Below are 17,917 nucleotides of genomic sequence, written 5' to 3'. Positions count from 1 at the left end.
CAATTCCTTTCATTGGTCAAAACTATTATTGAGTTCACTTTACTGTTAAAAAAAAGTGTACACTCTGTACAATTCATTGATTTGTGTGCATTTTTACAAAATATCCAATGGTACTGGTGGAGAAAAACAATCTGAAGAGCCTTTCAGAATATTTGCTTTAATTGTCCTGGTGCTGAAAAAAGTCTTCATGGAAATTTCCTGGAGTAGGAGGAGGGGAGAAAAGTGAAAAGTCCCACTCAATCTGCATTACTTACTATGACTGTACAGTGCTAATGAAGCAAATTAGATACTGACAAATATTACAGATGTAATGATGAGCTGCATGGCAGAGTCCACACTGTAAAAAGTGTATCTTAATTAACAGTGTGGGTATACTAACTGCACTTGATGGGCTTGGCATACTTATACTTGCCTACTGTTAAAAGAAGTGGTTTGTCATCTAGTACTAGCAACTTTATCATGAGTGGAACCTCTTCTTTCTGGGTTAACATGATCTGGGTCAGATATCTTATGTGGTTCATGCTGCAGCTGCACAATGAATTTTCCTGAACTAAAGAAAAATAGGCACGGCAAGTAGAGCTCCTGTCGTTTACAGTGCCATATTGCATTGGTTTGTGGTGACTGTGGAACTACAGCTTCACTGTATATCCTCATTTCACCGGAAATCTTTAATATCTGAGTTACTAAACGTAATGACACCTGTGGCATAACATTTCCACACAGCTAAAGAGGAAAAGAAGTAGTTTAACACTACTTGATTTAAATTTGGGATGCTAATACAAAACGGCTAACATAGTAGTTTTCAAAGTTCAGATAGATCCTGTTGAAGCAAAATAGATGCAAAGTGGTCTTTGGAACTGTCTTTTGGTTTTACACATACATACCTTGGAGTCACGTCATGGTGTTAGTATGATACTGTACCTTGTCTCCAGTCTTAATACTGACATTAAGGAAAGAAGTATTTTGTTGTAGACTTGCAGGAAGAATGACAACATGTAGGGTATGTTCTTTAATTGGGACATAACTTTGTCAGTCTAACTCTCCTGGGGATCATCTCCCAGTGTTGCTGAGAATATGGGTCTTGGTTTCTGTCTTGCACATTTCCATCTCCTGGCAGGAATGGGGTGGGCAGCTGTCATTCTTCAGCACTCCAAACCCAATTTCAGTTCTTTATTTTGACCCTTACAGTCTTCCCATCTATACAGGTTAAGAGGTGAGAAAAAGGAGGTCATTATTTCATTTTTCTGTGGGAAGTGGGAAGAGTTGCTGCATACTGTTATCTTTGCCTGAATATGAATGAGCTGTTAGAAAGAATTGTTGCTTTAACCCAAACTTACCTGTTTTAATGCATGTAATTGAATAATGAATAAAGCCTGTTAATGGGAACCAAACTATTACAAAAATGCAAGATTTTCTTACTCAGGATGAATTACAGATGGTGATTTCTGCTGCTTTCCATGACTTCTTTTGATGCTGTTAAAACTAACTTTGACAAGAGTGTTTGATTAGGAAAGTTTTTAGCATGATTTTTAATGGAGTCAATGAATCAGAACATTCAAGACTTAAAATTATCCTTATAAATTTCTTCTCCCTTTTATCTGCTCTTTAGAAAAAAATCAGTGTAAGTCAAAATGCCTAATCCTGGAGAAATTGAAGTGTCTAATTCCTTCTTGGATGAGACTAGAAGGCAAATGTCATCTGGTTTACAGTTTGAAGAGGTTTTTCATCTTTCTTACTGCCACCTGTTAAAGTAAGTGGTCTTCAAAAGGCTCATTGTTGGAATACAAGAAGGAAAAATATTTTTGTGGCCATACCTATGTATTCTTGCTTTGAAAATTTTTGGCTAGTGCATGTATTTCTGTGCATGAAATGGAAATATAAGGTAGGCATTGAGAAAAATTTCTTTGTGTGAAAGAAGAAAAATAAATTTACTTATGCACTTTGAATCTGGGGGTCAGAAGCCTTGGGGGTCTTTTGCAAACAAGGATGTTGTCAATGATAGTATCTGGTTTTGGTGGTGGTGAGGAGAGTCTGTGTCCCTGACTCCTTCTTGTGTTTATGTTACAAAGCAAAACTGGGTTTGCATTAAAATATAATTGCAATTTGACTGTTAATGTGCTTCTGCATAAACTGGGTTTTAATAATGTCTCTTTTCTCTTTGAAACATAGAAAGAGTATAAAACCATGGAGTAGAGAAATTGATAAAAACGTTACATTCTGATTCTGTTCTGTCGAATTTTGTCCTGGAGTTCATGTAAACTCTGTATCAACTAAGTTTGGAGAATATAATAGGGATTTTTTAAAATGGGACTTCTACAGCCAGTATAATTACAGAATAATATAAATTTAGACATGATAAATTGTTCCCTATTTATAATATTAAGTGAGGAATCAGTGTGGAAAAGTTCTATAAATGATAAGAAAATTTGTGCCACTAAATTACAAGTTTTATTGGATTCCTAAAGTAAAGCCTCTTCAGTTAATTGAAAACTTGATGAACTGTGCTTTTTGACAAAATTTTGATTTTCATGAGAAAATGTTTTTTATAGAACTCAAATAATTGAATCTTGATGTTGGATTGTTTAGATATTCAAGAAGATAAATCCTGGTGGGTATGAGCAAGAATGTCAGCAATTTCATTAAAAAATATATTATTTCAGGCACATATGTGTTGATCACCTATGATGGCCTTCACTGAAGCATGCTAAATCAGGGGATGCTCTCTTCCTTGTATCGAATCATAAGTATCAGTTGTAAAGGTGTTTTTATGAACAGATTACAAAAGTAGTATGTACATGTACAAGACGTTCACAGATTAATTTTATCAGCGATGGAGCAGTGTCATAGGCAGAGAGCCAAGGCACCACTAATTTTGCATTGAAGCTCAAAGCTTATAGTAGAGAACATCAATGGCCTGAGAAATTATAACTGATGATAGCTTTCAATCATGCTTGGTGTTTATATATCAACAGTCGTATTTGAACAAACTGCTCAGAAAAAAGTGTGTTGCCCTTGCTGCCTGAACATGAAGTCCCGTGCTGGCTAAGCTGATGCTTTATCAGGAAGCAAGGGCATGCTGCTGCCTTCTAATCCTGCTGACATTTAAAAGCCAGCCCACTGTGCCCTTCCTGACTGCAGAGAAACAGGAGAAGGAGTTCTGCCACACCGCTGCTTCTTCCAAGGACATGATTTGTGGCAACTCCCTTCTCCTACCTTCTCCTAAGGAGTGGAATAAGGGTTTTATTCCACAGTGGGAGGGATCTCCATACCTTACTCCAAACGTGTTCTGGAATTAAATAAAAAAAAATTTGTCCACAAAAACGTGCTTTCATTTCATTGGCTTTTTATCACTACTTCTAGTGCTATAGAAAGCTCAGAGGCAAAGAGAAATCCCAGTGCCTGTACCTACTGATTACATATCACAGGGAAGGCTTAGCTGCACCATTGCTCTGCTGCCCTGGCAGAGCGCTTGTGGATTCTGCAACGTGAACAGTAAGGCCACTCACAGCCTTTCAAGCTGTTTAAGGGCCTTCCAAAATTTTCCATAGGCTGTATTTTCCTGTTTGCTATTTGCAAGAGGCCAGGGAGCAGTCTTTTATCACACACAAGCTGCCTTCTCCTTACTGAACCCTGGGAGTTGTGAAGTTTTTAAATAAAGAGTATTTCATCTGTGCAGCATAAGTAGGACTGGAGATTAAAGGTCTGAAGTACAATTTGAGCTGCATATCTTCTACACCTGACACTTCAGAATAGAGATGCTAATATTAATACAAATTAGGCCTGAGGCCCCAAAACCTTTGAGAAGACTTTTTAAAACTATTTTTTTCTTTTGCAAAGTGAAAAAGCAACAAAGTAAAGCTGTTGCTTTCTCTTTCTGGAGAAAAGAGCAAACAACAAGCATGGCTGGTATAGTCCCTTTCTGCAGCAGTATCTGTCTTCCCACAATATCTTACCCATGCCTATGTCTCTCCTCTCCTTTGTAGTACTGCTCCTCTTTTTCTCATAAAATTTTTCACCTTATCTCTCCCTTTCTTACTGTAAATCCAACATCCCCTGCTTTCTCCTTTTCGGATGCAACAGCACCCATTCCGTTTTACCTCCGTCTACCTAATGTGTATCTGCTGAAACTGCCACTGTCCCAGGAAACCACACATTTTGCCAGGCCAACTGTAGTTAGATGTATATATTGTCTTATTAGAAGGTTTTCTGAGTGGGACACCATGCTGTTTCTCAGGCTGGAGCAGGTCAAACAGTGCTCAGTGCCTCTCAGGTGCTGGGGAGACAAATACATGGCTTTAAAGGTCATGCATAGGCAACTTATATAGGCCTGTACTAGACTGAAGGCTATCTGATGTACAGGCATGTAAAGGACTGAAAGGTGAGATACCAAGTCCTTTGTTCGAAAAAGGGAAATGAGTAAGACACGTGGAACTGAGGACGGATGGAGACAGTCTTCATTCCACTGAGGAGTCGGAAACACAAATTGGGAGTAAGGTGCGAGATCTCAGAGCTGCTCACTGACAAAGGACAACTGTCAACCTTAAAATTTTTTTTTTTACCATTGGGCATCCTCACTCACTTTTGATTAAGGACAGCATGTTCAGTTTTGCAAAATATTTACCATCAACACTGTCTTGTGATAAGTTTGCAAACAACTTACAAACAAAGCAACCATAGCAATTATCATGTGTGTTTTTCCACTTGCTGCATCCCATATTAGTAATAGAATGCCCAGAACATATTACTGTAATCTCTTAGAAATGAAATATTTTGAAGGTTTTAATGATGTATTTGAGGACTGAAGCCTGATTCTGAGATTGCATTGATAAGCTTTAAAGAAGATAAAATGGTTAATTTATTAACATTCCTGAATATCTCTAGGATTTTTTTTTGGACAGTGAATGGGTATGTTTTCATTTTGTACCAGAATCCTCTGACTTTTCAATGTAAAAATGTTAATTCAAACAAAAGTAGTACTGAACATGCACTTTAAGAGTTGCAGTAGTCCAAGCAAGAGAAGTTGTATACATGCGCACACACACACAAACTAATGACTTTGGGTTTTTTGCCTGTCAAATGTAAAGGTATTGCATGATTTAAATAGTGGATCTGCTCTGGCTGTAGCGACATTCCTCTCCATGTTTTACTGCCTTTGCTGCACTCAGAGCAGAGACTCTTGGAAAACGTATTTCTATTAAAAATTTGCAGGCGGCTAAATCTCCTCAGGATGGTTTCTCTTCCTCAGATGTGCTGATTTTTCTGGGCCCTCTGCAAAAGACATCACTAGGGATTTTGATGAAGACTGAGAATATGCTTCCTACCAATAAAAGAGAGTAAGTAGGTGTCCAGCTGGGTGTCTGGCTTCTTGAGCTTCGGGCTGATTCTTTAATTTAATTTTACTGTGTGGTTATGTTCATTATAGGGGTTAGAGACTTGCAGGATTCACATTTCAATCCAGCTAAACACAATTCATGAAACAGAAATCATGCTAAAAATAACATTTTTATTTTTTTCCAGGAGGAGCAGAAATGGAATTATCTTACCCTCTGCTCCCTTTCTTGCACAATGGAAAAGTTGGTATGGAAATTCTTTTCTTCCAAAAAAAGAGCTGACCTGTCACTTACTGCACATTAAGAGTTGTTTAGGACCTTTGTTCCAGTCGTATCCAAATAATATAGTGCTGCTTCTTATTATAAACCTAAAGCCATTTGAAAGCTGGTTTGCTGATCATTAGATACTGCAATGAGCTCCATGGACCTGATTACATGATACTGAACTTGTACCAGTCAGAAACAAACCTTACTCAGCATTTTTGCAATACTTTCAAAGAATAATGAAAGGGCTTTATTACAAAAGTTTACTTTCTTTTCTTTGTTTGAGGAGAAGGGAGAATAAAATATTTTTAGACAGTACCATTCAGACAAGAACTGAGTGCTTTCTAGTGATTTCCTCTGTATGTAAACTGATGAATATTTCAGCCTAAAATATTCTATACAAAAGTATATACCTCTTGACACCAAATAACCTAGTACATAATCTCTGCAAAACCATTACTTTTAAAAAGAGCTATCATTTGGAAGGCATATGGAATTGGCAGTTATCCATAGAAGTGCCTACTCTGTCTGCCAGTGAGGTAAAATCTAATATGTTGCTATGGTATGACTAACTATATACATCCATAATGAAGTGTGTCATCTTAAAAAACTTGAGACAGAGGCTTTTCTAATACATCTTTGAATTTAGTTGCATCAACTGAATAAGTATATTGCTTCAAAAGGAGCCCGTGTGTACAACATTATTCTCAAAATCATGTTTATGGGCAAAAAGGAAGCACACCTACATTTAAAGCAAGAATTTATTGTTAGTACAAATGAAATCTTAGCAGTCTAGTTAAAGAATAATTATTAGTCTAGATGTAATTACTACAAAAATCCCAAGGAATAAAAATACAGTTAAAATTGTCATATACATTCTTAGTTTCTACCCCTTATCCTGGTGTTATGCTCATGATTCCCTTACTCCTTTGGTCCTAAGGTTGCTTGTCCTACACTGGAAAAAATATGATGTTCTTAGTGGTTTCTTCTTTCCCACTCTAGGATCCATTTGGAGTAATTTTAAATATTTGCTAGTGTGCTTTTACACATTTGCTCTTTCTTCACTGGTCTGCAGCTGCATGTTACACCTGAATTTACTATATATGGTGCCATCTACGTTTGTTAGATACTACGTGTACTCTTTGTTAATTCTAAAACCTGTTCTGTCCAGTTCCAGGTTTACATTTCTATTAACTGACCACTGGGAAATGGTTATAGTCATGAGGTTTCCAGTGCCAAGCCTGTGTCCTGCCTCTTACCATTTTATCTCCATGTTGCTAGGTAAATTGCTAAATAAATAACTCACCAGCTTAAAGCAATTTTTTACGTTGGGTAAGGTTGAAAAAGTGCTCCGCTGAAATTCTTGATACTCAGTTACCATTTTTAACGCAATTTTTTCTGTCAAAAAAGTTGGCTAGGTTTGAAGTCATACCACTTTGAGTTGGTTTCTCCTGCTCAGTAACACCAAGAATGTTTTTGGTTTTTATTACTACACAATTAAATAAGAAAAGGAAACACAATTCAACTTTTCATTTTTAACACTTCTTTCTCTATTCTTTCCCCTGTTGCATGAATGAAAAACTGTAACAGTTGCAGAGCAAGAAGCAATTTGAGCTCCTCTCTGGGGACATCTTGCTCAAGTCACTTTGGCCTGGATTCATTTCTGGAATATACCCACTTATCTGGGCTTAGATGTCTGCAGAACTACCTGTTCCTTTCATTTGCCTCCTCTTTTCTGCAACCATTTTAACATGGCTTAGATTTGATATTTCCAGACAACCATGCCAATTACCAAAAATAACTCAGAAAGATACCTAAAATACCACACAAAATATTTCTGTTTATCTCTGTTTTACAGTAATTTGCAGACTTGTTAAATTCTCATCTCCTTTCTGGTTTTGACAATGCAAGACAATGATACAGAAAGAGCAAAGAACAGTACTAGGAAAAAAAAAAAGAAAAAAAATTGCAAGTCCTGTATTGTATCAGAATAACTGATGGTGCTTTTGCTTGATACCTTCTTACAAGAAAGTATGAAATGAGATTTACCTATGACTAAGTAGGATTTTTATTTTCCAAAAAGCAAGCAATCAAATACCAGGAAAGAGGAAGGGGATGAATAGGAAAGATAGGAAAGGAGGAGCTCCTGTTTTTCTGCATGTGTAGAGGTGTTCTTTAGTTCCCCTTCCTCTTTAGTTTTTGCTTTTTTTTGCTTTTTGAGTTAAAAGAAATTCATATGGTTTATGTGATAAAACCTAAAGTTCCATTTTAAAGTGGAATATATTTCTATGTCATCCAAGGTTTGCAGCTATTTCGAGATGTTTTACTTGTTCCTTATGGAAAAAATATCTAGAGAGTGGCAATTTTGTTAATTATGAGAAGAGTTTGGTGATTTGCACAGAGACACTTATCTGAAGAGTGTTTTGGTTTGCTATCAAAACTCTAATCTCCTTAGCCTTAGAAAATCTTAAATCCCAACTCAGTTCTTAGCTCAGATAACCCATATAAATAATTTATTTTAAAACTGGGTAATTTAATACTGTAGTTACAAGTTGAAAATGGTCTTGCTCTCTTGCAACCAGAAATCAGAGGATAAAAAAGCAGCCCAGAGAACCATGACTGCTGGTAGGCCTGGGGTTTTGATGCATCTTTTGTGATGCTCTGGTACTGCATGCTACAAAGGGACAGGAAAGAATTTGGATGGAGGAAAACAGCTATTAATTCAACTCTCTCTAGTCCCTTGGAAATTAAAAAAGCCCTTTCCCTTAAGACAGGTAGACCACAGTCCAGTGGAAAAGTTTGAGAGAAATGCTGTTGGACAGTTCTGTTGAATGACAAATTCTGTTTCCATTCTGCAGGGATGTGGAGTGACAGGACAATTCTGTTAGATCCCACACCAGAAATGTACTTGCAGACAACACCTATACTGCTTGCTAGGCAAAATTTTCACCAAACTTGCTACTTCCTTCAAAGTGTATAACATGCTTTTTTGAGAATCATCTAAAACTTCTGAAGAAAAAGTTACCTTGTCCATGAGGGCAGTCAGGAAGATTAAAACCCAGTAGTAATGATAGCCTGGTTAATGGTCATTGCTCAGTGGTAAAGAAGGAGCTATGGGGTAGCTAATTGTGGGAGTTGCTACTGAGGACCTGAGTGAAACAACATGAAGGTGATATGTGCAATCACCCTTCTACATTTCATCTGGATTTACAACCCATTACAGTCACAGTAAGCCTTTTTACTAACTTTAATGCTCTTTGGAAAAGGCCCCTATATGCTTTTTATTTTAATATAGACCCTAGCTTTAGTACTTTAAAGGATTTTTCAATTGTGTCAAGGGGAATGATTTAGATTTTGTTCAGACTATGATCTACAAGAATAAAATACTCACTATCTTGCCCTTCTTTATAATGAAATTCAGTGAAAGATCAATTAATCCCATTAAAGTAATATACAGCAAGAATGGATTTCTTTCATAATGATTTTATAGCACTGATTGAATACATCGGATTAGATGTGATAACTCCTGAATATAGTTTTCTTAACTCCTGATTAAGAGTCATGTGGAAAGCATTCATGCAGCTAATGATAAACTAATCTATTCAGGAGGACAGAATGTTTATAGCTAATTTATCAGTGACCTGCAACACAGTGTGAAAATAATTTATCATTGATGTGCAATGTGCAAGGCACAGGAAATGAACAGAACTATTTTTAGATTCTTCTTAATTTGCTGTGATTATAACCATGTGACTCTTCAGTAGCTACTGAAGTCATGGTTTATAGTGTGACTGCATGTTGTTTTTACACTCTCTCCTCTCTGTTTTTAATTATAGTACCATCATGTGAGTGTATCTGCAATTAGAACACTGTAGCTGTAGGCTAGCAATAGCTTAATTGTTCAAGATCCTACATAAACTAATTGTTGCTTGTGATGAGCTTTCTTTAGAAAAGATTGCATTCCCAGATTGAAAGAAGCAGGAAGTAAATGTGAGGATGCTAAAAATAATAATAATAAAAAAATCAGGTGGTTTCGAAATTAAGTTCCAGAGTTCCTTTTAAAATCACTCATATGCTTTCTCATTTAACACTGCCCTTCTTGGAACTTCCATTTGACTATATCAACAATAGTATATATCTTGTGATGGCTTAAGACTTTCAATATTCAGGACAGACTTTGCTGACTATTGATTTTGGTCCTGAAAATGAACGTACATTTAATTGTTTGGAATTACCTAACACACTTGAAATTTAGTTCCTAAAATTACTGAAATCAGGAAAGTATCAGGAAAACAATCAGTACAGAGCTAGCATAGAAGTTTAACATTCAGCAGAGACATCTATAAGTGTTTCCAAAATATGTAATTACTAAACAGCAATAAAAATAAATAACTGTTAACAGCTAGAGAACTATGTCTTGCGTATCATAATAGAACTCAAAAATATTTACAAAACAATTTTTAGGGCAGACATCATATTACACTTACTGAACATTTTGACACTTTAGGCAATATCTTCAGAAATAATAAAAATGGAAGCAAACAATTGCTGGGATTACAAAATACTTATAAAACATATATATAAAAAATGTTTCCTACCAAAAAGAGATGAAAATCTAACTGAGTAAACAGCAATAACAATTTATAATGTTTGGAAGTGATAAAAGAAATCATTCATCACATCTTGAACATATACATGTGGTTTTATCTTGGTAATTGTAACCTAGAAACATGCCAAGTGCATTTTTCTGAACACTAGTACTGAGTGCCAGTTTTTTGAAGTTCTCTTAAAATTAATCTTTTCATTTAATGAAGGTCACATTGAATGTCTGCTATTGGCCTGTTAGTTTCATTGTCTGAAAAGTTAAAGTTACTTGATTAAACTGACTAATTTTTGTAGTCTTATGTTCAGCATACATGGCCAGGGATACATATGTAAAGGCACATAACGCAGACATGCTTTCATTTCTAGTGTTACCTAAAAGTAGCTTGAAGTCCTTCCCTTCTTCTTCACTGAAAGCTGTGTATGAGTTAGATGGAATGCAACACATACACTAACTAAATTCCACTGAAGTACTACTCTATAGTTTGAAGAATACAATGATTAGATACTGTTTACACAGAAATGTATTGGAAGACCAAGACAGTGGCTGTTTCTGGTTAGAGGGGGAGATTACTGACTATAGGCATGCAGATTACTGACCGTATGTGTAATATTGGTTTCTTCTGGGTGAAACTCCAAACAGAGTTGGAGATGAACCCTAAGCCAAGAAGTAGCAATTGCAGTGTGAATTGACAAGCCAGAATGGAATAATGGGAAGAAACAACACAAAAGGGTGGTAGTTTGAAGATACTGCATTGATTTCTTACTTCTAGTATGGAACACTATTGAAACTATTGAACACTAATGAAATACTATTTTCTTACTACCTAGAAAAGGCAAGGAGCTGAGTTTCATTTAATTTGTTGTTATATCAAGTAGAAAAGAAAGCAAAAGGAAGGGAAGCATGCACAGAGACAAAGGAGAAGGGGGGTGTTGAGGGAGAAGAGAAGCAGGATGGCAGAGGATGAGCAAGGGAGAAGGCAGAAAGATGGAAGGCAAGAGGACTCCTTATTGCAGAAACCTAACCTTCATCTCACGTAAAGCCCTTGCTGAAACTCCTCATGCAACCATTTGTGTGAGAACATTTGACTAAACTAAAATTCATCATCAGTGGCCCCTCCATGTTTCTCACCTTGATCTATTATTCCACCTCCTCTGATGTAGTTTCCATCTCCTCTGATGTACTTTGCTGCTGTCTCTATGGGAATGAATTTGTCACTGACACCTCCTCAACTCTCTGCCACGCAGAAGACCTCTCAGTAATAGTGTGCCCAGCTATCTCTAGTGTCACCCACTGCCTCCTTTTCTAATCTGGATTCTGCTTCTCACAATTTTGAGTTCATTTCCTGTGCTTTCATCCTCAGCTATATTTGTCCTCAAGTTTTATCTCCCATCACTACCTCTGCAAGGTCAGGCTGACCCATTCAACTAAATATCAGGATTTATACTTTTTTCATTCTCCTTTACTTTTATCTCTGGCATATTTGACTGGGAAAATGTTTCTGTTCATAAAACTCACATCACTGGGGAGGCCTGGTCAGTATCTCTTGAGGATCCACAGTGGAGCTGCTCATGAAGGACTGCAGCTCATGGGAAGGACCCACGCTACGTCAGGGGAAAAGTGTGAGGAGAAAGGGGTGGCAGAGAGGAGCTATTACAGACCGACCACAACTCCCGTTCCCCACCCCCCTGCACCACTTGGAGGTGGGGGGAGGTAGAGGAGTTGGGAATGAAGGAGTGAAATTGAGCCTGAGAAGAAGACTAGGTGGGGAAAGTATGGTAGTTTTCATCTTTGTTTCTCACTATCCAGATACATTTTAATGGGCAATAAATTAGATTAATTTTCCCAAGGTCAAGTCTGTTTTGCCTGTGATGGTAACTGGTAAGTAATCTCCCTATCTCCATCTTGACCCATGGGCTTTTTCATTTTTTTTTTCTTCCTCAAACCTTTTGAGAAGGGGGAGTAAGGAAGTGGCGGGGTGGGTGTCTAGCAACTGGCCAGGGTCAATCCATCAGACGCGCATAAGCTCTGTAATCTTCCAGATATGTTGGCTGCCTTACATTAATGTGGTTGAAAATGATGCACAAGTTGCTGTTGCAATGGAAGCATGGGCTGGTTCAATTGCTGAGCACTTTATAGGTGGAAAGACAATTGAGTGCATGGACTGAATTCTGAGTCCAACTCTGACATTCAGTCTTCCCTGCCTTAGTCAAGTCACTTGCCTGTAACAAAATGACTAGCTTTTAGGGCTTTCACTGTGCTTTATAAAGTTTAATTGTATGCTGCTTGCAATGCTTTGCTATGTAAGAATGAAAATCTGTCACAGAATTCCCCTGACATTTGTTAAATTTCAATGACCAACAGACCTCCACTGCTGTAACAGTGGGAGGACCCTGGCTCTCTTACAGCTGTCAGATAAGCACTTTTCCCTTACAAGCCTAGCTGAATAAAACACTACTCTTAAATTCTATGGATTTTTTTTTCTACATCAGAAAAACATAAAAATTGTCCTTGGAGATTCATGACTTACAGAACTTTTCCTATCCCTTTCCTCTTATTGGCTTGGATTTCTGACCATATACAGCAAAGGCAGTGGAAGACCTCCTGCCAGCTCAAAGGAACCTAGGATCAAGACCTTATTGAAGGATTTGGATATCGCAAGCATATGAACGCTTGAGTGAGCATTGTTATTTATCCATCAAAGTGACTTGAAATTAGTTTCAATATAGGCTTGCTTGCCAGCTAGAACCTCATGATCTTGGAAAATGTGAGCATTCATCCTTTGAGATGAAGGGAAAGGCAGGAAAAGTTTAGGTGGCAAACATGCAGGTTACACATGACAAGCACTTAACGTGAAATCTTATTTTAAAACCTGCAATGTTTGTCACACTGCTTTAAAAGAATTTTTTTTGTTGCTCTCCTCTGAGGAATAGTTTTCCACATTATACAGCTACAAGGTCTTATGAGTAACTTTAAGTACTATACAACTTGCAGCAGGACTAGCATTAATATAGCTAAATTTAGCTATAGTGCTGCTGTTGGTTGCTGATAAGCTAAAATTACATACTTCTGATTTGTCTGCCATTTAAAAAAATATTTTAGAGGATTATTAAGTTCATAATCAGAATTATCACTGTCTCTCCATGCTGGATTTAGGTCTTGTGGCTGAAGTGTGATTTCATACTTGACTATCTTTGTTTTCACAGACAATATGCTTCATAAATTTAACTCCTAATGAAGTGACTTTAAAAAGAGTGACAAAACGCATTCAGTTTTTTAAAATAGTTAAAGACTCTTCAACATATTCTGTCAGACTAATGGAAGAATAAGATAGACTGTAATTAAATGTCCAATGTTCCCAACCCCATGGAGAGCAGTAGTAATAATTCGTGTAATATTTTTCTGGATGGCTGCTTATTTTATCTGTATAAATCAATAATGTCTTTGATAGAGGTGTGCAAAGAGTTTTCTTGGGCAAAGAATTTCTGGAGTGTGAAAAGTGTTTTTCTCATCTCAAACAATCTGCCAATGATGGACTCATCTTCTGTTCTTACTATCCCACTCCTACCCCTTTAAGACATTTTCATAAATGTAATGCTCTAATAAATCATATGATTTTCCGTTATCATTACTGAGTTAAAAGGAGTTAGCAGCAGATGTTCTAGAAGTCAGCTATTTCGCTTTGCTTTTGTGACCCATTTGTTTGTTGCCTTTCTGAGGCAGAGCAATGGCACACCACACCACAGGGAGAAGTGATGGACCTGTGAATTCCTTAAGGTTACTGGACAGATCTTGTAGTCCACTACAGAACCTCTGGGATGCTGCGGTATTTTCCATGACTTTTTTTCATCTCAATGAACAGTCCCAGTTTGAGGAGCCTTTAAAGTGGAAAAACCTAGGAAGATAAGGCATCTTAAATTCCTGTTTTCCTGCCACATGGTATGCAAAAGAGGGATCGCAAAATAAAAAGGTTATAGACACAGTGATCCCAAGCAATCCACTCTTGGCTAAATTTCCAGCTCCTCTTCAGCCTTGATTTAAATAAAGGCATGCTAGTATTCTAACATGACAAAAGATGAAAACACTGTGTAATTTTTGCAGAACATAAAGGAAAAAACTAAGGCCTTTTTTATGTGATACACTTCCAGGCTATGCTCTCACAGCCAGGTGGGATTTGCTCACAGCAGACAGATGCTACCCTTCAGCCTGGTGTAATAGAATCTGTTAGTTCTTTTTTGGGGTGGAAGAATGGATTATGTCCATGTTTAAGTTATTTCTAAAAGCATCTGTGATTCTACTCAGCTTTGTTTTGCAAGATTGTAAAACAACTTTTCAGTTTTAGAGCCTCTCAGGGTCTTCTATGTCATAGTTGCCTGAACACCTTTTCAGTTTAGATCCTATTCTTAAAATTGTTAATAAAGCAGATCAAGGCTACTCTGTTTACAAAGGTCAGCCTGCCTACCTACCAAAACATTGTGTTCTGAAATAAAGAGGCATCTTTAATACCCATTCTTTTTTTTTTTTTTTGTTCCCTCTCACAAAACATTTATCATGCTAAAGCTTCCTACTCCAGAGTTCTAACAGGTCTAAATTAAGAAGATTATTTATTTAATATATTTATACCACTAATGGTCCATGGTTATAGAGTTGGTAGATTAAGCTACTACCAATAAAAGTTCTAGACTGAACTAGAACAAATAAATTACTACAAGTGAATAAATAAATTCAGGTTTAGCATTTGTTGTCTCTGAAAAATAAAACAGATTAGCTATTTGTCATAGCTAATGTGGAGTTTCTCAAGCTATTCTAGAGGATAAAACAGTCTAGGACAAGAATCACCTGACAATACTCTGCTACAATGTTCTGTCTTGAATGTGGGGACAGATTACAGTGGAAAGCAGTTCTCTCTTTTGTATTGTGGCAACATGTACAGGTAAATGATTAATCTTTTGGGCATTATCTTTGATAAATAGAACCATGTTGATGATGCTCCAGCATGGATATGTTTAATACATGCTGAGGTCTGCCTGTAAATCTGATCAAAGAACTCCTTTTATATGGAAGAATATTCAAGGCTCACAGGAAAGAATTTAGCTGTGTTTAAATAGTAGAGCCATTTTATGGAAAACTAGTCTGTTGGGTGGGGGTTTTATTTTTTTATTTATTTTTTTTTAAATGCCACAGTCTGCTGTTCAGATCATTGTCTTAACACTGAGGCCATAACTTCTCAGATAAAAAAAATATTTATAATTACATACTGTTAGACTTTATAGTTTGAATGTAGATGGGATAAAAATAAAAATTAAGGTTAGGAACCCTCATGTGTTGTTTAGGGCTGAAACAGAAATTGACAGAAATGGGGAGTTTTCTTCCTAATCAGCAGGCTTATGCCATAAATTCTCTAGCACAGACTTTAAAAGTAGCAGAGCCATACGATCCTAATTTGAGGAGCTTTGATATGAACTGCAAGGAAAATGCAGATATCTTGCACAGTTTTCTCATCTTAGAGCAATCTTCTTGAATTCCACTGGTGGAGATGATAATGACCAGTAAATATTACCTGCACACTGGAAAAAGTTAAAAATATCAGAATGATCTTTCCTCATTGTCTGTGCTTAGTTTGTGTTGGAGCAGAATTTGCAAGTGTATGTGGCCTTTACAAGGAGAAATAGATATTATTAAAAATACGCTGAATACCTGCTGTTTGCTGCTGCTGCTTTTTTTCTCCAAGCTATCTTCTCCTGTCCTTAACTCAGCTGACTAGAGAAAGGTAAGCTCTGAATATTTTATAGCCATATCTTTTTAGAAGACATAATAAGGCTCCACATGTTATCTGGCTGCAATTCTGTCAAGGTATCTACACCTTTAAGTTGTTTTGACCATCTATCTTATTTTTGTCACTGGAAATTAGGAACCATGTATCTCAGTATGCAGACAACTTCTTTCGTATTCTTGTAAAAGCTTGACAAATAAGAGGCCTTTTCCCCTCATATGGCATAATGCAACAGACCATAATTATGTGCGGTGAAGGACATTTGCCTTGTTTTAAAAGGGCACTCACATAGCTACTGTTTGTCACCCAAGAGGTGACGGTCATCAGTGTAAGGAACACGTACAAAATATGAATCAATTATGGATTAAGATCTAGCTCAAGTGTGCTAGCTCTGATTTGACCTTGCATACATCAAAGCCTTAAAGCCCTCTGGAACTGAAGCAAGACCTTCAATCATCCTGCATTTATTCTCTAAAAAGCATAAGGAGCACTAAGCCAACAGCACTGTGGTTGGTGGTTACCGCATGAGGCCCAGTTGCCACTCCTGATGCCTCACTAATGTATAACCTTGTGATTGTGTCCTGTTCAGAAAGTTTTTAAAAAGGATTTTTAGTTGTTCTTATGGTCTTCCGTGCTTTTGGGGGACGGAACTGGACAATGTGAAAAACATCTCTTTTGATAGTGCTAGTTAATTCTTTTAAAAGTAGTTACAGGTGGGTTTTGTTTGGGAAGGGCTTTTTTTTCTTGAAGAATTCCATTACATCCATGCAGCAGAGTGTGGAAAGGCATTTAATACATATTCTATATTAGCAAGTTCAATATGCCCAGGCATGTTCCTCAGCACTGAATAAAGGGAATGTCCTCCATCTATGGTAGTAAACTGTATCAACCACCAAAACAGACAGGCTGCTCATAAACAGTTTATGTGCTGAACCGTGCCCATCTGGAGGAATGTGAGTTGGCCCAGGCCAAAAGCTTGCCAGGGGCTGTTAATTGGCAGTTGGTATAGAGCATGTGCAGGTGCTAGTAATTTAACATACTGTATAGATGTAGCTATATGGTGTCTGCTCTTGTCTCTAATTCTCGCTCTCGCTCTCCAAAGTAGCCAGCTCCCTCAGCTACTTGCAGCACAGCTGTAGCAAATCTATCTTACTGTGGCCACCTTGCAGTTACCTCCTCCTCTTGCTGTCTGCTCTCCCATTCTGCTGCAGTTAGATGCAGCAGAATCCACTGGACAGAAGTGATCTGTAATTCATGTATTTTTGCGTTAACGGTGGTTTCTCAACTCTAACATCTTCATTGTCAATGCAAAATTAAGATGCACAACTTTTTTTCTAATGATGTAGGGTCAAAAGGCATCTCAGGGCAATGAACTGAACTGTCAGTGAGGTTTCTCAGACATCATCTGTAGCTCCTCTTCTCTATACCTGGATTTGGGCATATTTATTTTTGCAGGAACTATTCTTTTTTTGTTTTTCCTTTTTTCTTTTTAAAGCTTAAAGGACCATTGATCAGGGAACCAATTCTAAAGAGTAATGGCTCTCAAATAAAATAATTAAAAGTAAAAAACTGTGCTTATTCCTGTACTTTTGCTTGTTTGCTCTGATTTGTAAAAAGAGTGTGGTCTAGCAAGAGGTATGCTGAGTGCCTATCAGACAGGCCTGAGATTACATGCTGCAGGATCAGTAGCACTTTTGTGTGAGCTATCAGGACAAAGATGGCAATTTTTCTGGAAATTTAGAAGATCAGTACATCTAGGTGACTAATGTGAGCTGTAGGTTTTTTCTTGTGCAAAAATGTCCATCTCCCCAAATAATCGGTTACATAAATGGACCAGTCAGACAATACTATATCCACTATTGCAGCCCATGCAGGGTTACAATGGGGTAAATCCCTACAGCTGAGCTGCAAATTGACCTCTGGTCCCCTGAGCTTTAGATCAGTGCC

The sequence above is a fragment of the Buteo buteo genome, chromosome 4 (assembly GCF_964188355.1).
Source record: "Buteo buteo chromosome 4, bButBut1.hap1.1, whole genome shotgun sequence".
Taxonomy (NCBI): Eukaryota; Metazoa; Chordata; class Aves; order Accipitriformes; family Accipitridae; genus Buteo; species Buteo buteo.
This window is presented reverse-complemented; position numbering follows the sequence as displayed.